Raw genomic sequence first — 26,981 nt, forward strand, 5'->3', positions numbered from 1 at the left:
CCCTTGGCAGTGTCAGCCAGTGGCCACCAGTTTCCAGTAGAAGCCTGGTAGTTCAAGCATCAGTCCGGCAATTAGGACATCGTGGTTCTTGCTACCTCTCACATTCACTCGTGCTGCAATGCTGAGCCAGTGGTGATCACTGTGCTGCTCGTTTTGCCCATCTGATAAGAGGATACTTTATCTGCCTGCCAGGTGTGTTGTAGGAACACAGCACTTAATGTTTGCAAAGAGCTGCTGCGGTATGTGAATGCAAGTCCTGCAGAAGGGCAAAGTTTCATAATGGAGTTACAGCAGATACTCAGAAACCATACCTGATATTTTTCCAGCCTAAAATATTTTATTCAGGCTTCAGTGAAATGAAATGCTGGATAAACTAGCTTGAGAAATCTCTAAGTCTTTGCTCCCACCCCTGTTCTATGTCTCACAGTCCACTTGTGCTAGGACCTTTTGATGGGATCACACTGTACTTATCAGTACATTGACCTGAATGAGAAATGAAGGCAAGACTTATTTTTAGCTAGATAAGTTTCCTGCTCTGGTTTCAGCATCTCCCAGAAAAAATCACAGCGGCTCAACTGACAGGACAGTGAATTGCAGTACACAGACAGTCCTTAAACTATTATCAGCAAACCGCATCACTGAACAGCATCACAAACAAGCCCCCTCTCTGATTTAAGTGGTTCACAGTAGTACCTCCCTGCACGCTAAGAAAATGCATGAAAGATGGGAGAAAGGAATCGTAGTGTTTCTCTCTGCAGAGCTGGGGACTCAGAAACACAGAGAGCAAATGATTCACCAAAAGTGAATCAGACACTAGTTGGAGAGCAAATATGAATGCAAGTGTCTTGTATCTCAATTAGAAAGCCCATTTTCTTCCTGTCTTGCATTTTAGATAGCTTTCCAATTGTTTTCACTCTTTCCAAGTCTAAAGCATAGCTTTGACTCAGTTCTGATTGAAATTTCCTGTAACTGAGATACTGCAGGTAGCATCTGGGGAGTGAAGACTAGGGAGCAAGCTGCAGTTTTACAAAACGGGGGAGTTGTGTATGGCACAGGAGTTCAGGAACTAAACCAGGGCAGTTTGCTTGGAAAAGAATTCATTTTTGTATGCACTTAAACTCCCACAAAGAGAAGAGGGGGGTCTTTGAAATAATTATCGTCATATACATTGCTGTTATTACAACATGCTCATATAAAAACAAACTATGAGAAGAGTATAGAGTAGACTCCTGGTGAGAATGTCATTATTGTGGCAGTTTGTGAAGGCAGCTTCAGATGTGTCCCTGAGGGTCACTCTGGATGAGTGAGGATGTGGGTTGCATGCCTGGCTGTCACAGTACTTTTTAAAGATCCTTCTCCAAAAAGTTCAAAAGAAAAAGTTCTTCAGTTGCTGGAGATCTGAAGGGATGGACCTTATCTTTCAGTTTCCTGTGTTTCTTTCTTTTTTCTTTTTCTTTTTTCTTTTTTTCTTCTTTTTTTTTTTTTCTCAATAGTTGTTTTTGAATATATATTTTAATTTTTCTTTTAATTCTGTAGATATCCATATTTTTGAAGAGGTGACACTAGGGTAACTTTTATGTGTTTTAGTCGTCATGCATAGTTTTCTCCCTCTCAGGAACATTTTCCAAGAGTTTGAAACCGAGAAGGACTGGTGTGGCAGCACCATAAAGCAGCTCCCTGAAAACAATGACAGAGAGACAAATGCCAAATCCTTCATCATCACTGCAACATGCTGTTGAGCAGGAGGTGTACCTCTTCTTGGGAAGGAGAGTGTTTTGCCTTGACATCAAAATGACAGCTCTAATTACCCCATACATTTGTGATTTGCTTTGGAAACTTATTTTGACGCACGCAGAGCTAGAAATTGGAATAGCTTAAGGGAGAAAGGAAACCTGTCACAGATGTGAGTGGCAGAGCAAGAACAAAAGGTTGCACATTTCCTCTCTGCCACCACAGCTCTCTGGGTTGCCATCTTTTTACACAGCAAACTGGGAAAGGAAAATTCCTGAAAACAAAGCTTTGTCGTATCAACAGTGATAACATCTGACAAACTGTACAGATCTTCCCCCCTCCTTTCTCTTCTCTTTTGCAAAGGTTGGGGCTAGGCCAATGATAGAGTAGCAGGTCACTGACCTATTAGCCTCTGCGATCGTTTTACCCCAGGCCCTGAATGATGTCTGCAGACAGGCCCATTGGGAAAGAGAGGTACTAAGGTCACCACCTCCCCACTTCCTTTTCGCTGCTATCTCTGCAGCAGCTTCTCCGGGCTTGACTTCTGCATGAGTAATTGATGTGTTGAAAGTTAAGCATGTGCTTAAGTGCTTTGCTGGAGTGGGGCCAGCATGTGCAGCACCTGGCAAGGTCTAGTCCCGGGCACAGGAGGGGCCAGATCAGAGCAGCTGTCTGTATCTCCTTGTGGAGCTGCTGAGAAGGACGCTCTCTGGACTTGAAAACCTTCTTCACCTTGGGTTTCTCCCTGCCAGTCCAGCCCAGGGAGCTGTATGCTGACCATAAATGTCTGCAGAAATCCAAACCCTTTTAAAATGTAAAATGATAGCTGATTTCCCCTCTGATTTCCTAAAGAAATGAGCCATGTATCATGGTCGACATATGCTTGGGTTGTGTCTCACCAGTCCTCCCGCCTCTCTGTTTTGAATCTATTAGTCAGTTTGATAGAGGAATAACAATCTCCAGGAATATTAAGGTCCTCCAAATTTCTTTAAAGTAGGTGACTGGAAAGACGTGCTAAAACAAAGATCCAAAGGATTCTCCAAGTGCTGCAATCTCAGAAGCATCTTCAATGATCAGACATGTTAATTGAGTAGCCAGGCAGTATTAGCAATAGTGTGTACAGAATGACTTCTAGGTCCTGCTTGTCTTTAATCTGAGTGTATCATATATTGACCTGATTCTATGTGCTGGGATTTCTGGGAAAGAAAAATAAAAAAAGCTACCTCCTCACTACCCCAAGTTTGCAAGAATTGGAAACATTGACCAAGAGCTATGAGAGAGAGAAAAGCATGTCTGAGCCTAGGGTAGAGAGCATGTATGGTGGACCTCTTGCTCCTTTAATGTCTCAGAGTAAAAAGACAAATAATGGCATGGTCCTATTCTAGACAGCAGGGAAAACAACACCTGGGAGGGATGTGCTTGGGTTATAAGTAAGGTTATAACTGTCCAGTGTCCTGTAAGTGTTATAGGACATACAGTACTACACAGCAATCAATAAGATAGAGGGAAAAACAAAACAAAACAAAACAAAACAAAACAAAACAAAAAACAAAACAAAAAAAAAAAAAAAAAAAAAAAAAAAAAAAAAAAAAACAGGAACATTCCCAAACACACTCCATACAGCTGTTCACTAAAGGCATAAAACTGCCTAAAGTCATGGCTGTGAATGGTTAAACCAGCAGTCACAGTCACTAACCTATAGTCAGAGATTTTTGAAAGGTACTACTGGTATCAATAAGCAAAGCAAAACAAAAGGAAAATAAAGGGTAAGTTCTTTCCATTTGACCAGCCCTCAGACATACTGCACCAACTGGGGTAGCTTTTTGCATTAATCTAATCTTTTCTGAGTTTGAGTGAGAGTTATATACCTATTTTGTTTTAAGGAAACAAGCCAACTAGAAGAGTTCTTTAAGTTCTTATTTCAAAAAATTTAACATACCTTAAGAGATATGTTCAAGCACTCTCCTAGCAAGGTGAAAAACACCAAAAGGAATTCCAGAAAGACTGAAGTTACTTCTCCTGTACACAAGAATTGAAAACACCATCACTGATCTTTAGATTAAGGAAACTGGTACGCAATACAAAAACATTGCTGTTTCTGAAAAGAAAGAGAGAGAGAATATTTTCAACCTTTGTGAACAACTCAAATGCAAATTTAGTCAAAAGAAGTTTGAAGAATACTTCCAAAAAAAGTCGGAAGAAGTTTTTAGAAGTTATTCAAAACTGACAGTCAAGTACTTACCATTGTTCTTGGGTCATTCCGTGTTAGGGAGAATGATGGTTTTGCCCACCTTACAACTTACATGTAGGCTTTCTGTGGAAGTACAGTAACCACAAATATTGCAAATGGTAAATGAAGAGTCTCAAAGGAGAAGCTTCGGCAATTTCAACATACAGTGTAGTGAGATTCAGTGCCTCTGCTGCCTCAGGTGGAACAGTACGTTACAGGCGCCCTTCCTCCTACAGCCAACAACAGCGTCACAATGCTTAGATATATTTATGTGGACGGCCAAGTGCGAGGTTTGAAGGCCCTGGAAGACTCCAGGTGCTCCTGAAGACACCAAGTGCTGTCCGAGAGCCAGTACTGTGCTTCAGCATGTGTGTAATATTCTCTACCAAACAACATAGCTTCAACTACTTGGTCTGAGATAAGACAGGAGCAAAGCTTCCATTTTCTGTGGTTTGCTGAACACAAAGCACTCTTGAATTAAACTAACCTGTAGCTGCTGATTTTAACTTTAATTGTGGATGTACTGAAATAAGCAGCTATTTCTCTTTCTCTTCAAAGGGAGGCAAAAGTGGAAGCAAACACAATAGTGTTTGCTTTTAATTGTACTTTTAAATTCCTTGACTATGTACATAAGCCTGGTTCAGCCTCTGGATTCATGTCTAGGAGTCAAGAGAGGAAGAAGTCTAAGGCAGATACGGACTTGATCCAAAGTCCACTGAAGTCAATAGCAGCACTTTCACTGACCATGGTGAATTTTAAATCATGATGCATAACTATAAATATGAACATTCACTTGAAGTTGACACGGGAAAATACATGTGAAGTTAGTAAATGCAAAAGGAGGAGTTGAAACAAAATCATGTTATTACAGCATGAAATATTAACAGGAACTTGTATTTTTTGAAGCAATGCTTTTTTTTATTTTTTTTTTCTTCCCTCTGCATTGTGCTGCTCTGCAGAGCACACATGGCACACTGCTGTGATTATGTGTCCTAAGCCTCTGGTACCACTCACTGACTGATAAAGAGGTCAGAGGGGGAGTCGGGGTGATGATAGTGGAGAGAAATGTTCCAGAAGGAGTCTTACTAAGGGCTGTGAACTGTGGAAATCCACTCTCTCACTGTCACCAACTATTAGCAGGACCATTAATAACACGATGTCCAGTGTATAGGTGCATTAGCTGAAGTCTTGCTCTAGCAGTGGACCTTCTACATGAAGGACGGATGGGTGTCTTTATACTAAAGGATCACAATAACCCTGTGCTAACTTCCCCCTTACCTTTATTCTGACTTGGAGGGAAAAGAAATACATCACACACAGTTTTCTGAAGCAATCATTCCTGAGAGGTTTTTTTAAAGTCTTCAATGCTTACAGCAACTGCTGTACCCAGTGATTTTAACACTTCTGCTTCCAAAGCTAACATACTGAATGTCCTCTATTTAAGGACTTGTAAATAATTGTTATTAGGTTCCTTTGGTTTGAAACTGAGTCATCTAATATCATTTCCACTCTCGACTGGGTAATTTGTGTCCCTGCAGAAATTCTATAAATTGCACTTGTGCATGCAGTGGTCACTTCCCAACATGGCGGTGATATTTCACCCCAAGATTTACAAACAGGACAATTTCCAGCTTTACAGAAGAGCACCCACTTCAGAGATATTAAAGCTTAAATCTTGTGAACTGACAACACTACAAGAGTCTAATATGTTGACTTGGGTAGAAAATTACTACCAAATTCCAGTGAACCCATAAAATATTTTTATTTATTTTGGTTCAAAATTCAATGTACACTCAGTTCAGAGGTGATAATACATTCTCTAACCAAAAGAAGTACATTTTTATCGTCTTTATAATTCTTTATTTAATGGCTTTTAAAAGGTTCTAATCATAAATATTATTCCCTTATAAGCTACTTGAATGAAAAGAAAAAAATCATTTGGCCTCTAGATAGAAAAAGAAATAAGAAAGTTGGAATGAAGCAATGATAAAATGCATTTTTTTTTAAAATACAGAGATGTCCATTATACTTCTATGTACATACATCTAGTGAACTCAACAGAAAACCAGTCCGTCTTTAAAGAACTCATGGCATTCCTGTTTCTTTCCTACAGATTATAGCACTGATAACCTGAGTTGAAATATGAATTCAAATTAAATATTTGAGGATAAATTACATTTCTATGAGCAATTAAAATTAGATTTTCTTCTTTGTGGGCATATACAAATTTATGAAGCTATTTAAAATTCCACAAGATCAGAATTGAAAAAAAAAAACAGTCCAAGAATCTTCTCTAACTGCAAGGAAATATATATGCTTATGCCATTTTCTATTTCCCTTTGACGTTTCAGTCTTTCCTTAAACATTGAAGTGATTGCATTTCAGTGGCATGAATGCCCAGAGAAAAGGAATTTGTAAAGTTAGCTGAACGTTCTCCCATAAGCCTTACAATTACAGTTACAAAAAATGCATGTGTGACAATTCTTGCAGGAAATGTTTTCTTGTTTATCAAATTCAGGCAGCAGAAATGATAACATGTGATGCCTATGTCACAACCAGATTCAAATTTTGCAGATAAGAAATTTATATAATAAAAATTTTGAAGTATATTCAGGAGGAAAGTATTAATGTGATATTTTTTTTTTTGGGGGGGGGGTGCGGCAGGGGGCTGAGGGGAATTATCTGAGAATTGAAAATGATATTCACAGCAATACATACTTTATATCTTGAATTGTTAGCAAGGATCTAAAAACACTGAGTGTTAGAGGAAACACTGAAAAACTTATGAATATTTTTGGAGCCCTTCCATCATGCATACATATGCATGCCTGGGGCACGTGTGAAATCTTACTGTCGCTGTAGTTTCAATCTATTATAAGATCTAGGAGTATCATGTTCAGCCATGTCAGAGCACAGGGTTGGCCTCCCTTAACCTCTCCCTGCAGCTCTCCTCACAGAGCACCATGGCAAGACAAGTCAGCAGGCAGACTGAATGACCAAAGCAGAGGAAGCCTAAAGTACTGCATGTACAACAAGTAAAGCCCTGTTGGCTCTCAGGAAGAATGAGGATTTGATGAAGATGGGAGACCTAAGACTTATTGTTAGTTTTTCTTCAGATGAGTCTTATTTGGACTACACCCCATGACCAAGCTCCTCAGAAGAAACCTGCCACGTGTTGCTGAGAATGGATCAAAATAAGCAAGACAAAGATAGAGAGGTCTGGTTACCTGATGGGTAGAGGACAAATAGACAGGGATATGTCTCTCAATTATAGAAAGCCACAAAGACGAATGTGTTGAATTTGCAATTTTAATCCCCCTGAATTTTAGCTTGAGTGGATAATACTGATGACAGTCTCTTTTCTTGTGAAAGTTAGCATGACAGTGTCTGCTCGTTTCTTCTTTTAGAGAAGCCAGAAGAGAACTATGACTCTTTCTATGCCTCTTCCATGCCACTTTTGCAAGATCTTCTCTTAGCAGCTGTGCTAGATGTTGTTGAAAAGGCATAAGGTTAAATACCCTAGCATGTACAGTGTATGACAGTGCTAAAGTGATGGCTGGCTGTGGGCTAGAAGGGGAATATACTTTTAGAAATGACATCTGGATTACTAATTTATGGCCAAAAAGAAGCTCCATATTTTGATTTGCCACATGATTTGCCTACCTAATTATAAATAAATAAATAAAATTAAAAATAAAATATATATATTAAAAAAAAAAAAAAGGAGAAAGTTCTGTTGAACTCCAAGCTTAAGGAAAGAAGATAAATATTTTCCCTCTTATCCTGGGAAAGAAGTAGGCATTGTCTTTCAGTATGCTCTCCTTAGCCTTTGCTATTCACCCTTTGGTTCCTAAGCTTATTATAAAAGCTCAGTTCCTCTTGCGAAATTACCGTTTTATGCCCTCTGTTTGTCTGGGCCTGTGACATAGCAGAGGTCCTTTGTCATTGACTTGCAAGCTGGCCAGATTGAAACCAAAGCACAGCTTCTGCCTTTCTAAAGCTGCTAGCTCAGGCTCTCTGGCTTGCAGAGCTGCTATTAAATAACTGTTCTTTGGGAAGTTGCTAGTCCAGTATCAATGGCTGGGAAAAAAACAAAACAGAATAACAGCAAGTCCTGTGGTTGTGGAATGACATCACATGTGTTAGTGTCATGCTGGGCATGTTGAGTGGCAGCTGTGTTTCTCTTTGAGATCCTTCTTTGGCAATCATGGGCTGATGTGCTATTGGAAATAGGATTGTTCAAGAGAAGTCTGTGGGAGTGATGCTAATGAATGATTCAGCAAGACTCAGATGTTTACAGAGTTGGCCCTGATGAAGGAGAATTTTGTTTTAGGAGAGAAGAAAAAAACAAAAATGTCCATGAAGGTTATGGAAAATATATTCATGTGCCCAGATGAAGAAGAAAAGAGAGCTGAGAAGAGAGGAAATGTAGGACAGAAGCCAGAAGAAAGGAAGATGATAGGATGGTATCTAATGGAACAACAGCATGAGGATTGACATAGAAACAGTGAACTTTGCTGCGAGCAAGTCAGTCAGAAGAAAGCAGTGTATCTATACTCTATGTAATGATGTCAGAAGGAGAATTCAGCAAAATTCTCTGTGTCAAGTTTTCAAGTTGGTTGCGAGACATGGTGTTTACTTAGGAAACTGGACTCTGAATGTAGGCATTGGCAAACTACAGCACAACTGCTTCTCCAAAATATTGTTTTAAGTTAAATTAATTTAACCATACACTCTTCTCACTTAGTAATTATGTACACATCTGTTAAATCCTAAAAAAAAAAAAAAAAAAAAAAAAACACCTTTACTGTTCACCTCAGCTCACCTTTTAATGGATTTTTTTTCCACAGCATCAACAAGGAAAAGACATCATCTAATACCAGCTGCTTGTCAAACATCTTGTTATTTGTGGCTTGTGAATAATTGCCTGTCATCTGCCAGCTTACCTCAGTTATGGTCTGGACACCTACAGAGTTGATAGATTGTCCTGTTGGCAGCCCATGTGGCATGTAACTGCCTCTCATCAGGCTTGATCGAGGAGATCTGCATTTATCAGTCTGCAGCTCTTTAACCTGCTAACACCCATTTTTAACAGGATAACTTTGTGCTTGAAGTGCCTGGGTGAAAATAGATGATGTTTCTAAACTGAACTACAGCAAATTCAGAAGGCCACCATGAGGTCACATTCTTTTCTTAGAGTGCTTTGATCCTAATACAACATCTTTGAACTCACTGTTTTTTCTCCTCTGCAAAAGTGTAGACCAGAATCACAACTTCTCTGCCTTTTCTCTCTAACATAACCTATGAACTTAGGAATTAGAAATGGAAAAGACTTTCAGGATCATAGCATAGCTGTGGTAGGAAGAGACCTGTGGATGTCTCTAGTGAAGCCCCCCTTCTCAAAGCAGGGTCAAGAGCAGCACTCTCACGGCCTTGAATCTGTATCCTTTCCTTGTAAGTGCATAATCAACAACCCAGTCCTTTGAGCTTCACCTGTGCAAGTAACCTTTGTGGATGTACATAATCCACCCCTTTCAGTGAAAATTACTCCTGGCAGTGGGTGATTGAAGAGTACAGCTTTGAGCTCACTGCTGGCAGAAGGCATGGCAGACACCAGACTACGTCCAGAGCCACCTCTCTTTTTTTGCAAAAGGTCAGCAGGGATATTCTTTTTTATCTGTCATTCTTAGCAGAGACATTTCAGCATGTGTCACAAACTCATTGACAGGAGCTTTGTATACCAGTGAATTTCATTTCCTTGATTGGCTTGCCAGTATCCCAACCTGTTGATTTTCTGGGCAGGATGTGTGGCTCATCTGTTTTCTCAGGCCCTTGCCTAAGAACATGGTGGTGAACATGTCTAGTTTATCCTGGAGGGGACTCTGCACTGAGTTGACACAGATCAACAAGACGTCTGTTTTATTAGCAAATTTCTAATGGTAGCCAAAGGCTGTCTGGACACATTTAATAAATAAAAAAGCAAATAAAAAGCCACTACATTTCATTTGAACTTAATTGGCATAGGAAGATCTCACAAGGGAGCTATGCAAGGTTTTATGGGGGGTTATTTTGACAGAAGCCATCATTTGTTAAAAGACAGAAAAAAGAGAAATAATTAAAAAAAAAAAAAATGCCAGAACTTTGTTTCTCATTCACACTGCTCTTCTAAATTACAAATCAGCAAATGATGAAATCCAGACATGAAGGGATACAAGTATTCATTGGCTCTGAATGTAAATTTGTATTTTTACTTGTCATTTTCATTTTTTCAACTCTCAATGTCTGCAATTATTTCAGAACACATTTAGATTGAAAGAGTGGAGGAGATAAGGATATTTAGGTTACAGAGGGAAAAGAATAAGGAAAAAGACATTTAAAAAAATAAGAAATATGAGTGAACAAGGATATTTGAGGTGTTAGAGAGGTATGGATGATTTCTCTATAGGCTTGTTTGTGCTTTAGTATGCTCTGTACTTACAAATCAGTGCCCTCAAATCCACCATATCCCACTTATCTTGAATCATGTGAAAGCTGGTATCTAAAATTGATGCTGAGTAGGAAAATAGCATTGAACAGCTTCAGTCCAGCAAACCTTTTTGATATGGGGTTCTTCAGCTGAAAGAAGATGGGGACTCTGTCACTGTGTACTGAAAAGTTCATCCTGAAATAGATTGCAATTTGCAGTACACATCATCCACTCCCCTTCTAATAAAATATGCTATCCACATACAGTTTTTACATTTATATATATACTTACATCTATATTTATAATATGGTTGCCTTTTTTTTTAATTTCTTTGCCATCATCAAAAAATTCTTTTACTCAAAAATAAAAATAAATAAATAATAAAATAAAATAAAATAAAAAATAAAATAAAATATAAAAAACACTTTTTCCCTGGCAATTCCTGGGGTCCCCATGATGAGGCCTTTCCCTTGGACTGCACTGACACCTAGTGTTCATATCCTTAAAGCAAGACTAGCCTGTGGTTTTGATTTGTGAGTTTTTGAATATTTTCTCATTAGTACGCAATACCAAATAATGGTGCCAAGATCGTTAATGCAGTCACACCACAGTGTTTGTAGTGTTTTGGAGTTCCTTTAATGCGAACATTTGTGTGAAAGTCTGTTTTGGCAGTGTTGGGCTAAGAGGGGCCAGGGGCAACAGGAGTTTTGTCACATACCCATGATGTGAGGAAAAAAAAAAAAAAAAGCATAATCTGTGTTCCTGGCTTAAGGATGCTTTACAACCAGCGCTGCCCAGGTCTAGCCTTGCAATTAGTTGTATAAAGACCTGAATGAAGGTCTCATAATGGCCACCATGTTTCAAAGACTGCAGCATCTAAAGAAGTATACAAGCTAATAGCATGAAATGAAGTATTTGGACTATCTCTAGTGCAGTTTATAATGCAGGTTACAAGGCAGTAGCTCCAGTGGATCACCAGTGCTCAGACCATTTGCTCACCTTCCTAATGCTGTGAGAAGGGCTGGCACATACACACTAGTTCACAACCAAAACAGGGCGCATGCTGGAGCCGGGCTTTTCAGGAGGGATTTTTTTGCCCCATGCCTTGACCACTAGCTCCATGAAGCTGTTTTATGTCTGTAAATGCCTTCATCTCTCAGCCAGCTGTTGATGGTACCATTTTCTGGTGGTAGTAGGACACGGATAGCTGTTGGCTCAAAGGAAGCAAAAGTGATACTAAGCCAGATGGCCATCTCTGACCATGATTACCTTCATAGAAATTGCCTTTTTCAGGGGGAGAAAAAAATCTGAAAGGGATTTCAGCTTTCATTCTCAACAATAGTGATGCTTCTAATTGCAGTGGTTGTTGACATAAGCTAGAAATATATTTTGTGTGTATCATACAGAATCAAAAACTGGAAAGCAAAAGAGATGGATACACTTTTACAAAAAAAAAAAAAAAAAAAAAAAAAAAAAAAAAAAGCTTTTAAGACAATCTCATTCTTTTTGAAGAGAGTCATGACTTACACAAATTTATGATTTGTGTGCTTAGAATTGTCAATTGCTATTTAACATCCATGAGAAAAAAATCTGATAAGGGACATGTTCCTCTACTCATTTTATTGTTCTAAAGCACAACAGTACTTCATAAGCATGCACTGTTGTTTGTAGTCTCCTCCAAATTAGAAACAGTAGTTCCACAAGATGGTACTAAGGAAAATAAGAGATGGACAGGTTTACTGTTCTAGTGGCTTGGGTTCTGCTTCCCTCAGGGGTATAGAATGTTTTTGTTTCCCAAGGGCTAATTGCTTATCTTTTCTGTGCCAATCTTCCTACCCATAAACTGAGGATAATAGTGCACCCATGCTGTGAAGTTAATTACATGTAACAATATTTACAGAGCTCCATGAAATCTTCTTTGAGCACCACAGATGTTCGAATTTCTGTAGAATGCATTGCACATTTTCATATATTTGGCTGTGCTCCTTTAGATTGTCATGCTTTGGCCTCAAAGGACTTTGTTTGAGCTGTGGCAAGGAGCTGTCACACAGAATGTCTGGAGATGAAAAACAACATCCATGATGTTCTTTCTCAGCTCTTGGCTGAACAGGCAGTACAAATGGCAGGCTCCAGCTATGAGCTGACAGCTGCCAGCCTCTGAGGGTACAAGTCTGACTTGTAGGAAACTGGTCTCACCCCCTGTATTGGGTTTACATCGCAAGAGCTTAGTAGCAGGGGGGCTGCAGGGGTGGCCTCGGTGAGAAGAATCCAGAAACTGCCCCATGTCAGATCAGAGCCAGCTCCAGCCAGCTCCAAAAGGGACCCACTGCTGGCCAGAGCCAAGCCAGGGAGCAACGCTCAGTGGGCCTCTGGGAGAGCAGATTTAATGAAGGGAAAACAAAAACTTCTGCTCTACAGCATCTAGGAGAGGTAAGTGAGAAATGTGAGACAAAGAGCCCTGAAGCCCTCCAGGTCAGTGCAGCAGGAGGGCAGGAGGTGCTCCAGGCAGGCAGCAGCAGTTCCCCTGCAGCCCGTGGAGAGGCCCCTGGTGGAGCAGGCTGTCCCCCTGCAGCCCATGGGTCCCACATGGAGCAGATCTCCACGCTGCAGCCCCTCCATGGGTGGAGGAGCCCCCGGTGGAGCAGGTGGATGTGGCCTGCAGGAGGCTGCGGCCCATGGAGAGTCCCCGCAGGAGCAGGCCCTGAACTGGAGCTTCAGCCCATGGAGAGGAGCCCACGCAGGAGCAGGGGGTCTGGGGGGAGCTGCCGCCCGTGGGGGACCCGTGCTGGAGCAGTTTGCTCCTGGGCGATGGACCCCGTGGTACAGAGCCGTGTGGGAGCAGCTCTTGGAGAGCTGCTGCCTGTGGGCAGCCCCAGCAGGCTCATTTGGGGAAGGACGGCATCCTGTGGGAGGGACCCCACGGGGAGCAGGGGCAGAGAGTGACCGTGAGGGAGCAGCAGAGATGAAGCGCTAGGGACTGACCACAGCCCCCATTTCCTGCTCCTCTGGAAGGTGTTTATAGTTTGGTTTTAGTTTCTCACTGTTCTGGTCTGTTAGTAATAGGCAATAAATTAATGAATCTCACTGCACTGAGTCTTGTTTGTCCGTGGTGATAATTGGTGAGTGATCTCCCTGTCCTTATCTCAACTCTTGAACCCTTTCCATCATATTTTCTCCCCCTTTTCCTTTGAGGAGGACTGAGAGTAGTTGTAGTGGAGTTCAGCTGCCCAGCAGGGTAAAACCACCAGCCTGCCAAGCAAACACGTGTTTTAGGTGCTTCAGAGTTATAAAGCGCTGCATTTTCTGTCACTTAAGGCTTTATAAGACAATCAGATGTGGCCACGATTTTTCATCACATATACCCTGAAGTATGAAACTGAAAAAATGAGACCCATCATGGCTGATATTTTATGTTTTTCATTGCTACAACAGAATCAAGAAGTATTTCTTAGTGATAATAATAGCACAGAAGAGAGTCCTCGCATTTCTTTTGGCACAGGAAATCCTACCCACATGTTGCACTGCAGTGCAGAAGACAATGGGAGAACATATCCAAAAGCCTCTCCAACATTTCTTTCTACAGAGTACCCAAAAGAGTGACTAGCTATGCTGTCTGTTCACAGCTGTTTTGGAGGAAAAAAAATGTGAATAAAGGTTATACTAAATACTTAGTGAGATTAGTAAAAATAATGCAATCTGCTACACTTGACAAACTTCAAAAGGAAAATGTTCTTTTTTTGGGGGGGGGGGAGGGGGAAGGATCTTTAAAGCTTCTTGGTTGTTTATCAAGATATATTTAACAAGTCGTTTCATAGTCAGGTGATTCTTCGACATGGAACTATATTTATCATGCCAGTTTTTATATTCTGCATTTTTAACATTTGTACGGATTACCATTGCACTACATAAAGAACAAAACTTTTGTTCACTTCAGGAGGTACCATCTGGTTTGCATTTGGTCAGGAGGATGAGGCCCAGTCTCAGTGCAGCAGTACCGAGGGAGCTGCAGAACCAGGTCTGGCAATGCCTTTCCATATGCACAACCCCACTGGCCCCAGCAGCCTCACCCAAAATGCACCTCACGCCTGGGCAGGCAGGGCTCTGTGTCCCCACTCCTTTTAGCCTAGATTTGAACAGCAGTTAATAATTTTTGCCCTCTGGTGTCCCTTTTGAAATATTGCAGCAAATGATTTAAGAACGTGAGAATGTTTCTTAAAAGCATTGACAGCTGTATATGTTTATTTTGCTACTGCTGGAGCATACTGAAGGCAAAGCCTTACTGAAATCAAGGTTCAACAGCTTATTAAAGGATCTGGAGGCTACGGTAAAGGCCTCTGCCTCTGCCTTTATGAAAGCAATGTAGATCCCTGAGACACAAATGAGTAGTCTGTTTCTGAGTAGAAATGGGAGTTGTATCTGTTTGATTCACTATTGCCTGGCTGAGCCGTAGGCTAACCATTTTAATGGGCTGATTTCCCCAGCATGCTTTTGCCCCCATCACTGTCAGTGGTGGTGGGAGCTGTATATGCTCAGCATAGTTAAAAAATCTTTTGCTTCTCTGTGTTTTGTCTACCATAAGAAAGTCTTACAAGTAAACATTTAAAAAGTATTTAGTAGGAAATTCTGTTTTTGTTACAGGATTTCTTGTGGCAGACATTTTAAAAAACAAAGACTCTGGAGAGGATATATTTCCCTGTGTGTTTACAATAACTTGTATAACTCTCCTGTTTAGTTTAGGGAACTTTTAGTTTCATCTCTATCAGATTCTATGAGCATTTTCTATGTTCTGACAGTACCATCAGCTTTTAAAACTGGGATAAAACAAAAATGCCATAGTCTAAATATTCCATCCTCTTCTGCTAATAAATGGATTTATTAGTACCATAAGTGCTCTCAGCTAACAAGCTGACATAGTTATAGCACCAACAAAATGAAACCTACCTGGAAAAAATGAAGAGATAACATGAGGTATTTTAAACACTGGTATTAAAATAATATCTCAGTCGTTTTGAGTAGAGACTATGTAGTGTGGTTTCTTCCTATCTTTGGGATTGCACTGTAGGATGGCACAACAGGTTAAAACTGTCATGTGGTGTTAGGAGAGACTTCCCAGGCCCTTGACTCCAGCTAGGAGTCACACTACCATAGTACCACACAAATATTCATCCGGGTGACACCTTCAGCTGCTTAGAACTAAGCTAGCTCCAGCACAAGTGATCCCTTGCTGAACACCATTCAGTGATGTCCAGGGAGATGTATGTCCTGGGGCAAGTTATCCTACCCACTGCAAAGCAATGCTGTAGCGACAGAGATTTGCTGTATCTGATGCATCTGATCAAGTCTTTCCTCTCAGAATACACTGCCTGTAAGTTCTTATGCTGCCTCTTAGCTACAAGTGCAGGCACACATGACAAGCAGGCTTTCAGTGGTTGCATAAAGTGCCCCTAGAGCAGACTGAAGCACAGAACTGCAGTGTCTGACAAAACTCATGCAGTCTGAAATACACTAGAAGTTTTCAAATACAATTTACCAGAGGTGGTTTTGCAGTGGTGCAAAACTGACTGTTTCAAAACAAAGTTTCTTGAGGTAATATGTTCCAGCTGATTCTTCAGCCAAGTTTACTTGTCTCTGATTGACTGTTTGCTCCACGTGTGTGTGCACATACATTACACAGGCTGAACATTGACTTCCCCTGATCTGCTATGCAGCTGGGAGCCATCATTGACCATCTGCTGAAACCTGCAGGATATTTCACCTGTTCCCTTCTTCCTCCTAAGACGGCGAAAAACTTGGCACATTTCTAGTGGTAAACTGAAAATATCTTAGTGGCTGCTGGTGAAACAGTGACTCTGTGTTGCTGTAGGGCAGGACCATACTGCCCAACAAGTTGAGAATAAGCACGTGAATGGTAAGATTTGCTCAGAGTGATTTGTTTTCAGAGATGAATTACAGAAAAAGCCACATAGGAACATGGAAGACAATGATGTATAGGGGGCATAGTCCTAACATGGATGTGTAGGGGTTGTAGCCTTTATTGCTAGATGAAGCTTGGACCTCTGGTTTCATGACAGCAAACTTCCTGGAGTTCTGCCCTCTTACACATGTGAGTCGTGACTGTTTTCTCTTTCAGCTCAGCAGTTTTAACCCACTCACTTCAGAATTGATCATTCCTAATGGGATGAAGACAGAGAGAGCACAGTGCTGGTACAGAGCAGTTTGGCACACTCCATCCCCATCTTCATCACCTCTCCAGAATCTCAAGTAGGAGCAGAGTTGCTGGAGCCCCAGTGGAGACTAAAAGGTGATTCAACCCATCTAAAATCAGACTCAACCTTTGTCACTCAGAGGGATTTATTGTTTTTAAAGAAGTGAAGAGAAGGCTTAGGATGCTGCCTCCAGTGCAGGTTACTCAGACAATCTTTAACTGGGATGAAACTGGGACTCCCAAGTGGAAGTGCCCAGCACCTCTCAGCATGCCAGATGAGGAGCAGCTGAAGAAATATTCTCACAAACATCTGTATATAAAATGTAGACAGGCATTCATAATGTCATAGAGTTAAGTAGCTTTTAAATTATGTTTCTACGGGAAGTCACTAAACTGAGTTTCAGCAAAGATAAGCTGTTAGAAATCAGCATTTCTTTCTGTTTCCCTGAATCATTTTGCACAGAGCACAGAGAATTACGCTGCATTATATTAACCAACATACATGCACTATTTTGTACACCATTAGCATTCAAACACCTTCCCAACAGTGTCTTAGCCTCCTGCCAACATTTCCCCTTAGGCAACCAGAAGACCCTGCTTCCCAGGTTGGCACATTTCTCCTCTGAGCAATGCCAGAAATTCCAAGCTGGGTTGCAATTACCAGAAGGGATGTTTTGAGCCATTTAGCTGCAAGAAATTCTGAGGTGAAGAAAGCATTTTAAAAGTGACAGGGTAAAAATAAAATTTTAGTAAAACCAAGATTGTTCTTTTGGGCTTGTGTAGGCAGACCAGTATTAGCAAGTATTTTATGGTACTGAATGATATTCTGGAGAATCAACACTATATACTCTAGCTTTGCAAAAGGTTTGTAAAAATGATTAGCATTTTCAGCTGTTTCCATCTGGAGAGGCCCAGATGGAGACTCGTAAAGAGTCTTCATATTCCAAAAGTGCTGAGTATGAGGGAAAGATGAGATCTGACTGTGAAGTTCAAACAAGCTGTACATAGTTTCAAGAAGCCCCAGGGCTCAGAGTCTAAGACAGAAGAGTTCTTGGACACGTCTGGAAGCAGAGTTTGGGTGTCTAGAGACCTTTAAGACATAATGGAGTCATTTCACCTCTGGTGTAAGGCAGCACCTGAGCAGTGCTTTACAGGATGAAAAATGTTACATTTGTGTATTTTAAATCTTGCTTAAACTCAATTTAAGATCTTAAATACTTTGTGTCCTGTAAGTCATATACAGCCTCTTCTGAAAACAAACATAAACTTCATGGAGTTAATGGAATTTCTCACCAGGAGATAAAAAATCCAAGTGATTTTTATTATTTTTTTTAATATTAACTTTGTGTCATATTTATCAGCAAGCAAAATCATAAGATTTCAAGATTTCTGCTGCACTTAGAGAAGATAAACCATCTGCTTAGCTTTGGTGAGGAAACCTGGGATTAACACCATGAGGAGTGTGCAATCAGTACTGATCAGCTGACATGCTATGATTCACAACATCTTTTAAAATACGGCCCATTTTCCACAAAAATAAGTGGTGAATAACTTATTTTCAAATGAGACGTCTTCAGAGTCTCAGGAAAGCATGGGTACCCCCAGAAGATAATATACCAAGACAGAGTTCTAACAAAAGACTAATGAACTTTCTACTGGAAGAAATCTCTTTGTGGACTAGGAAGACACCTAGACAACTAGCTTAACCTAAACACATAACTTTTAGGTAGCTGAACTGAGGTAACCTGAATACCACCTTATATCATTCTGTAAATACATACACAAGTTTTTTGCTATATACCATGAGATCTCTAAACATAATTCTGATTGATAGATATTATCAGTACCAAGAGCTAGAATAGTTTTTTTCTACAAGCTACCTACAAAGAAATATCATCTTACCTTTCCAGGAAAAAAAAAAAAAAAAAAAAAAGTTTTTTGGGGGGTTTCCTTGGATGTCTCTTACATAGCTTTCAAACTGTTTATCTTTGTAGCTGAAGAGATTGAAACTCTCCATCACTCAAGAAGACCCAGGTAATTAATCTATCTTCCTCATTCCCAGCATCTGATATAGAAATTGCATAGAATTATATTTCTCTGTACTATTGGCAGAGGTGCCTTCTATAGGCTTTAAAGTTTTCCCCGAGTAGGCTTCCTGTGAAGTGTTTTTGTGTCCTAGCTCCACTGAGGAAATCGAAGAGGTAGAATAGGTAGGAAACCAGTGCGCAGAGATTCCTCCTCATGCAAGGCTATTTTTCCCATACAAAACAATACACATAGGCCCCACTGCACTCACACTAGCTTCCAGACAACTCTAACAGGTTTGCTGACACAGCTTCTGAGTCCATATTTGTAAGAGTGAGTGTGCTGGGAAGATATGGTGTCATGAGCAGAAAGAGCATGTCCTGGGTAACCAGCCCCAGTGGACAAAGAGATATTGAGCTAAGGAAGCAGACTGTCTAATAGCTGGGTAGCAGTTCCTACATGCCTATCTATTTCAGACACTTTGAAGAAGATGCTTTGAAGACATTTTTAATATGAAGACCAATTTGAGACTGGTCTCATAGACGTCTCAACAAAACTGAAATCATATTCCTGTGTTTCAACACAGCAGGGGTTTGGTGTTTCTAATCATCATTTTCCCAGCTGAGTAGTGGCTGAGCTTCTGAACTTCCAGTTCCAATCTGACTTGCGTCTTTGCCTCCCATCTGAATGAGGAGTGATAGATAAAATCAGAGTTGGGTACCAACTACCCAACCATTTTAGTGACAGAAAGCCTTAGAAACTTGTCATCTTGAACACTTAAACATCTGAAACCTTGGGTAGCCCAAGGCATGGTAAACTCTATTCTTGGGATGACAGAAAGCCTCAGAAGCCCAAGTGTATGTGTACCTTTCATGGCTTCTAAAAATGAAAAGAAGAAAAGAAAAAAAGAAAAGAAAAAAGAAAAGAAAGGAAAGGAAAGGAAAGGAAAGGAAAGGAAAGGAAAGGAAAGGAAAGGAAAGGAAAGGAAAGGAAAGGAAAGGAAAGGAAAGGAAAGGAAAGGAAAGGAAAGGAAAGGAAAGGAAAGGAAAGGAAAGGAAAGGAAAGGAAAGGAAAGGAAAGGAAAGGAAAGGAAAGGAAAGGAAAGGAAAGGAAAGGAAAGGAAAGGAAAGGAAAGGAAAGGAAAGGAAAGGAAAGGAAAGGAAAGGAAAGGAAAGGAAAGGAAAGGAAAGGAAAGAAAGAAAGAAAAGGAAAAAAGAAAAAAGAAAAAAGAAAAAAGAAAAAAGAAAAAAGAAAAAAGAAAAAAGAAAAAAGAAAAAAGAAAAAAGAAAAAAGAAAAAAGAAAAAAGAAAAAAGAAAAAAGAGAACCTTGACTTCATTATAGTACACTATATAAGTAATGAGGAGTGAGAGGCACATGGAGTTTAGGGAACCTTGTTTTCTCTGCAGTCCCAGGTTGGCTGATGGTGAGCAGCATGTCTGCAAGGCTGGAGATATCTGAAGTTCTCTGCTGGAACTACCACACATCTAATCCCTAAAGTTCTTCACGAGTCTGGGGCAAAGTACCACAGTGAAGGTCAGGCAAAAGCAAGATTAACCTGTTTGATATAATTTAGTAATTTGAATGACACAGAAATCACCAAATGTAGTTTGCACTAAAGACCCAATAGAGATTTCTCTTCTCCTTCTCCCTTCTACCCAATGTATGAAAAAATAAGAAAATTAAAAAAAAAAAAAAAAAAAAAAAAAAAAAAAGAAAAAAAAAATAGTTATTTAAAATCAATGTATTTCATTTCAGGAAAATTAAGATTGCCAATGAAAAGAGCTCTACCCCACCTAAACTATTATGTATGTGGTTGGTATCACATTTACACTAGCTAAGCTTCTCAGCTAAACTCTGTGTACTTTGTGATATGTGGAAATAATCTGACAGTGTCTGAAGGACTTACTTTTCAAATGTAAGCAGTAGTTAAACATTTTGGCCTAATATATAACATTTCATGTTACTGCAATGCAGTTTTCAATTCCATTTATAGAATTTATATGTTACAGTTAACTCCTCAGTTCAGTCCTGGGCAGTTTAAAGCCTGTGACAACATATTGGGCCTTTTTTTTTCTTTAATTTTGAATTTATTCATTCATGGCCAACATTGTCCAGACAACTTAAGAACAAAAGCAAACCTCTAAGAGCAGTCCTGATTTTGCTGAAGGCTGGAGATTTACACCTCTGTGCAGACATGTGGACTTTGGCTGCTGGGGATCATTATGGAGAGCACTGGACGTATGCCTTGTTCATACAAGCTGCTTGTGTTTGTGAAGCCTAGCTTCTTTAGCACATTTTTCTTCACAGCTGGCAGAAGTCCTCCTGTGCAAAAGGATTGCACTAGAACCATTTCATATTCAAACTCATTTTTTAGTCCTTCAAAATATATTTCAATGTATATGGTAAGAGATTCTGACACAATATTTTCCAAGAAGAAAAGGGCTTTTTGACTGAATAGAAAATTTTATGCGAAATGTTCCAGATCTTTTCCAAAACTGGGTTTTGGTATTTCAGGTTTCAATAGAATCCAGCAACCATATTGCATAAACATACAGCTAAAATAACAGTCTTTTAATTCCACTTGCAGGATCAGCAATTTCCTTACCATTTCTATCTTGAAGAGTCATTGAATTGATCTTAAGGGGTCATTATGACCTGTTATACCTAATTTCAATGATACACTGACTGAAAGGTGAAATATGTTTTACTTTAAATAGCATTAACCTCAGCTCCTTTGATTCCTCATGCCTTATTGACTTTAGACATTCATCACTGAAATACTTGTTTCATTCAGCTGCAGAGAGAATTCCCATGGCACTGCCAAGGAGAAAAAAAGTATTCAGCAATAGTGAAAGTAAAGGTGCATTATGTTAAGCAGAAAGCATTTCTTTTTCACCACTACCTTCCTTTCATGACTTCAGGTTTATATTTAACAGGGACCTGGACTGTGACTCAATGACAAAGAGACAGAAGAGCACTGAAGCATAATGTCCGAGCATTCATCTGGGGTGAATAACAAAATTCTGAATTGTTTCCAGCTCCTTAGCTGCATTTAGTTTTCTTTACTGACTACGGCAGAATAAGATGGAAGAAAGATTTTCTATATAGCACGGAGATACTCAGAGAGTTTTATTAGATTTAAATTTTGGAAGATTTTGATTTTGCAAGTGTTTTGGCGTGCATGCATGTGGTAATTAAAGCCATTTATATCCATAAGTACATATTCTGTCAGAACCTTTGATATCTCTATTTTTGAAAATAATATGAGCTTTTTCACAGAATCACACAGAATCACAGAATTGTAGGGGTTGGAAGGGACCTCGAAAGATCATCGGGTCCAACCCCCCTGCCGACGCAGGTTCCTTAGGGCAGGCTGCCCAGGTAGGTGTCCAGACAGGCCTTGAATATCTCCAGAGGAGACTCCACAACCTCCCTGGGCAGCCTGTTCCAGTGCTCCGTCACCCTCACCGTGAAGTTCTTTTGTTTCATAACAGTCTGTCTCACTGACACATTATCCCTTTTTTCTCCTCCAAAAAATATGAGTCAACGATTTTGCCACTCCATTTTACAAAAGATTAGTACTCGACATGCCTTACATTTGAATTGTTTTACAAATAGCAACAACCTTTCTTCAAATCTGAATAGGTATTCAAATCTGGATAGGTACATTCTCCATATTACAAGGAAAGAAAATAAATGCAACTGTCCAACTCATAAACCAGTTTTAAATGGCCATTTTTTCCCTTTTAATACCACATCTTTAATGTCCTTTTACTGAATCATACACAGCTAGCATTTTTCCTCCCAATATAAGCAAGTCTTCAGGCAATTGCACCAGTGTGATTGCTATGTTGTGCTTTGTCCAGATTATAAAAAAATATATCAGCAATAAATAAAAGCTAGACAACACTGCCCAACAAGATGTCTAAGGACTATGTCCAGCCTATCCTGATGTTTCAGTCCAGCCTTCCCTGCTTCTTGATAGCAAAGGTATACATTCATTATTTGTCAAATTATAAATGAGTTTATAGTTAAAAAAAATGCAATAAAACTTAAATTATTATCACCATACTTAGGGCTAAAGCTCCCTTTACAGAAACACACACAGTTCCCCTCCCCACCCTCAGGCTAAGAGGCTATAACTTCTAGCAGATCTACAACTGGCCAGCACAGTTGCCACTCTCCAGGTATCAGGCAGAAGGATGCTGTCAGTGCACACACAGTGTGTTGTGTCAGCCCTTTCCCCTTTCAATGGTGGGGCAATGTTGCCGCTTTGCCTTTCTGTGCCTGCTCTGTTCCATTTGAAGGATAGCCCTGAGCTGGGAAAGCTGTCTGGAGCGTGCATGACCCAGCAGGCAGGGAGCCTGCGGTGGGTAAAAATTCTAGGAGATGCCTGAAAGCACCAGCAAATAACCAAGCCAAGCTACTGAATCAACAGAAAAATTGTTTCTTACAGACCCAGAGGCACTGGGGTTGAGGTTGCACAAGACAGCTGGGACAGTCCAACAGCTTGCTGCCACCAAAAGTGAGTATTTTATGTGCTGCTTCAAAAAGCTGTGAGTGTCAGTCAAGCTCTAGTTGAGCTAAGGCAAAAGGATCAGGCAAGTACAGTCAGAACAAAGAAGTAAGCCTAGCCTTTGGGGCAACCACTAGCTCAAATTTCTCAGGAATATTCAGCCTGTGATGAGCCTGCTGCAACCTAAAATCGACTAGATGTTGCTGGACTGAGACAAAGAAAAAATGTGAGAAGAAAGGTTATTTGCTTTAAAGGTCTGTCATATTACTCTGTTCTCACTGAGAAGAACATCAGTTTCTGTATTTTAAAAGTTGATTGTCCTCGTTTAGCTATACTTAAGCATAACCTTTAGAAGTTCACAGCCTTTTGTGTGATTCTGATGTGTTCACTGTACTGGAAAAATCAAGGCTGGTTCACCTCTAAGCTTTGGACAACACAAGGTCCTTTGACAGATCATAAAATCATAGAATCACAGAATGGTTAAGATTGAAAGGAATCTTAAAGATCATCCAGTTCTAACCCCCCTGCCATGGGCAGGGATGCCACCCACAAGTTCAGTTGGCCCAAAGCCACATCCAACCTGGCCTTGAACACCTCCAGGGATGGGGAATCCAACAAACAAACAAACAAAACAAAAAAATATCCTAAGGTGCATTTGTTTGATCTTTTCAGCATTTTTTTCCCCATTTCTGGTCAGGCTTTCCCCTTGTGGATAGTCTCCTTGCAGACATTGAAATGCACACTGCTTTATCTTATCTAGCTGGCTTTTCATGTTACCACCTAAGGAAATAGTAAAGGACATGTATTAAAGAGTAGAAAAAAAGCATGGCTGAGCTAAAATAATTTTGCTAGGAGACTTGTCTCTTTTCATCCATGGAAGCCCAGATTTAGACGAAGTTCTGTTCTTTTAGGAATGAAAACGTACAAACACAGAGTCATCAGGTTCAACAAACAACTCTCATTGTACAGGGCGATTTCACATTTTACAGAGAAGTTCAGAAACTCTAACTGAGAAGTGGCCAGTGAATGGCCACCGGAGCACTCTTGTCAGCAAGGGTTTGAAAGCTGTGCTTACTTTAGATGTCCTTTCCTTGGCTGAAATACAACCTGGGTGGATTTCAGCTCTGACTGCCATTAATACATCTGTCTAAGTTTCCCATAACGTAGAGATCTTAGAGCCCTCTGATTAAGGGAGATTGTTTTTCTACTGCATACAGGGACGTGATCTTTCTGTGGAGCTGGAAGTGCAACATGAACTGTTGCTGCAGCTTGAAGATGATAAACAGAAGCTGCAAGAGCAGGTGGCTTCCCTTAAGCTTCAATTAGAGACTGCTAGGGTGCCTGAGAGAATACACCATCAAAGATGGAGTAAAGAAAGAACCCAAGAAATGAGAAAGAAGCAAGAACTCAGTCATCTTTTTCCGGTAAATTCATGTACTGTTTGGATCTGTATCAACATTGCATTCAATTGTTGTTGGGGTCCTTGTTGTTAGGTATATTATTTTAGGCGGCTAGTTCTCATTGGTAATGCAGTAACTTTGGCTTCCCTATAGGGAAGCTAGAGAGCTGAAAATAGGTGCATGAAAGTGCCTCCGGGTGCATCGCATGATCTGTGTGCATGAGAAATATGCTGCCTTTTCCTCACCCCCTTCAATACAGAGATGGGAAAGTCTGTTCATACTAGCTTTCACCTAAAAATAAGAGGAAGAACACTGTTTCTTCTGAAGTAAAATAAAGGAAAAACATTTAGTTGTTTCCGACACTGTTGTTGGTCGGGAGGAGGCATGCTTCCTTCACTGAGTGGGGCTCTCTTTTTTCCATTGGGTATGGGAACTGGCTGTGTGGCGTGGACATGTCAGGGCGGCAATGCCGTTCTCTTCCTGGTTCTTGAAGTTGCATTATATGTTTCAGATGCCGGCAGTCTCTCAAGCCAAATCAGAGCAAATCAACATCCAAGAAATGGCTGTTAGAAAGTATCAGGAACAGCAAATCGCAGCTCTGAAATCAGAAGTGGAGAGAACACAAAGCTTGCAGCGGGAGACTCTGCTGCAACTAGCACGTGTAGAAGCAAAAATAGACAGGTCAGACAACAGTGTTTGACGCAGAAGGACATTAGAAGATGCCTCACAAATAAGGTAAATAGGTGAGTACAAACATTTTGTTTGTTTGTTCATTTTTGTTTCAATCTTAAACTATACAGTATTTCTCTCTTCACTGCTATTCCATCCAACATCCCTGTTTTGGATCCAGTCCGCATGCTGGATGCACAGCAGTTCATGCATGCTTCTGTTGTTTTCCCAGAGCTAATAATTTGCTGGCAGATGTCAGTGCTGAAAGGCCTCAAGAGCACCTGCCAAGCAACTCCTCAGTTGCAAGACCAGCTCTGAGAAATGCCTTGAAAACAGGAGAAGACTTATTGGGCACAGGTAAGCAGCTTTACCTTCCATTCTTCAACAGCCAAGTCTTTCAGAGATGGGATTATTGGTTGGCTGCAAGCTCCAGAATTTCCATCGCAGGCTTTAAAAAGGCCTGATGGTCAAACATGAAAACTCTTGCTTTGTGTGTGTCCCTATCATCCGTTGTTTCCCTTTAGTTGGCTTCACGTCTCTCCAGATCTTTGCACTCTCCTGTCACACTACAGAGTTTTCCACTGATTTCTTACACTTGCTCTGCTCTCGAACTAACATCAGACCCCTTTTTTCCTCTTCCAGTCACCAGCGAGCGTGAACTCAGATCTGCTGGGACTTCTCAGATAACTCCTGGCAGATCTTTAAAAGTAAACCAAGTCCAGGTTGCCCCCTTCAAAACAACACAGTCATACCCCAGTGGTTTGAATAAAGAATTTTTAAACTGAAAAAAAGCCCTCGTGACTGTGATTTTTTTTTTTTTCACCCAGCCTGCCCGGTTTTCCCATTGCTGTGCCTTCCTGAGCAACAACAGCGTTTGTCTCTTCAAGGTTTAGTGGCTGGAGAAAGTTAAGGCCTTGGAAAGCTCCTGTCCTCTTCCTCCACACTGAGGGCTAGATACAGACAGGAGAGCTCTGAGGTTCCACGTGGTTGTCAAAAGGACAAGACACCCTATGGGATGCAGGGTTCCCGCCTGCCTTGGAGGGCTCAGGGCACTTCCCATCTCTCTGCATCCAGGTCACTCTGAATCCCCTCTGCTTGGTGAGATATCCCTTCAAGGGGTGTGGGGCACACTCCTGGAGGACCAGGAGACCATGGCCGATGCTAGTGTCATTTGCCTCCAGCACCAGTGCAGAGAGACAGATGGAGATGCAATATCCCCCAAACTCCTGAGAGAGTTCCAGGCCGTGCTGGGCCTGCGAGGGGCCTGGTGTGGGCAGAAGGAGACTTGCTGGAAGCTTTGCAACACCTTCTGCCTGAGAAAGCCCCAGGACAAATTGCTGAGGACGCGGGGACATTTTTCACTGCTCTGAACGTTCCCCTGACACACTGTGCTCAGTGGGACACCAGCCCCCTGGCAGCTGGGGCTGGTCCATGCTGCAGGGAGACGGTAGGCCCATCTGGTGGCTGGGGGTAACACGCTGTGTTGGGAGGCTGGACATTGCCTGCCAGGGCCCTGGGGGGCTGTGAAGGCTCCTGGGACTCTCCTTGCCTCCAACTGGGCTGCAGAGGTGCCATCAAGGCAGCTGGCTCCAGCGCCCTTGCTTATGGGTGAGAGTACAAAATGAGGAGGTTTTGTGGCTGCATGGTCACCGGCTGCTCCCCACAGCCCTGCTCAGCCCCATGCACTGCTGGGGACGTTCCTGTCCCTGCAGGCAGGCCTGTGCAGTTCCCTAGTGTG

At 41.0% G+C, this 26,981-nt stretch overlaps 1 long non-coding RNA gene across 1 annotated transcript; it reads left to right on the plus strand.

The window, feature by feature from the left end:
- Positions 1–20,765: 20,765 nt before the first annotated feature.
- Positions 20,766–26,573, plus strand: LOC137853975 (uncharacterized). The gene is made up of 4 exons (XR_011094853.1): positions 20,766–24,598; positions 25,086–25,317; positions 25,476–25,600; positions 25,886–26,573. It is a non-coding gene; the product is annotated as an uncharacterized lncRNA (long non-coding RNA).
- Positions 26,574–26,981: the final 408 nt, after the last annotated feature.

The sequence above is a fragment of the Anas acuta genome, chromosome 3 (genome assembly GCF_963932015.1).
Source record: "Anas acuta chromosome 3, bAnaAcu1.1, whole genome shotgun sequence".
NCBI classification, from domain to species: Eukaryota; Metazoa; Chordata; class Aves; order Anseriformes; family Anatidae; genus Anas; species Anas acuta.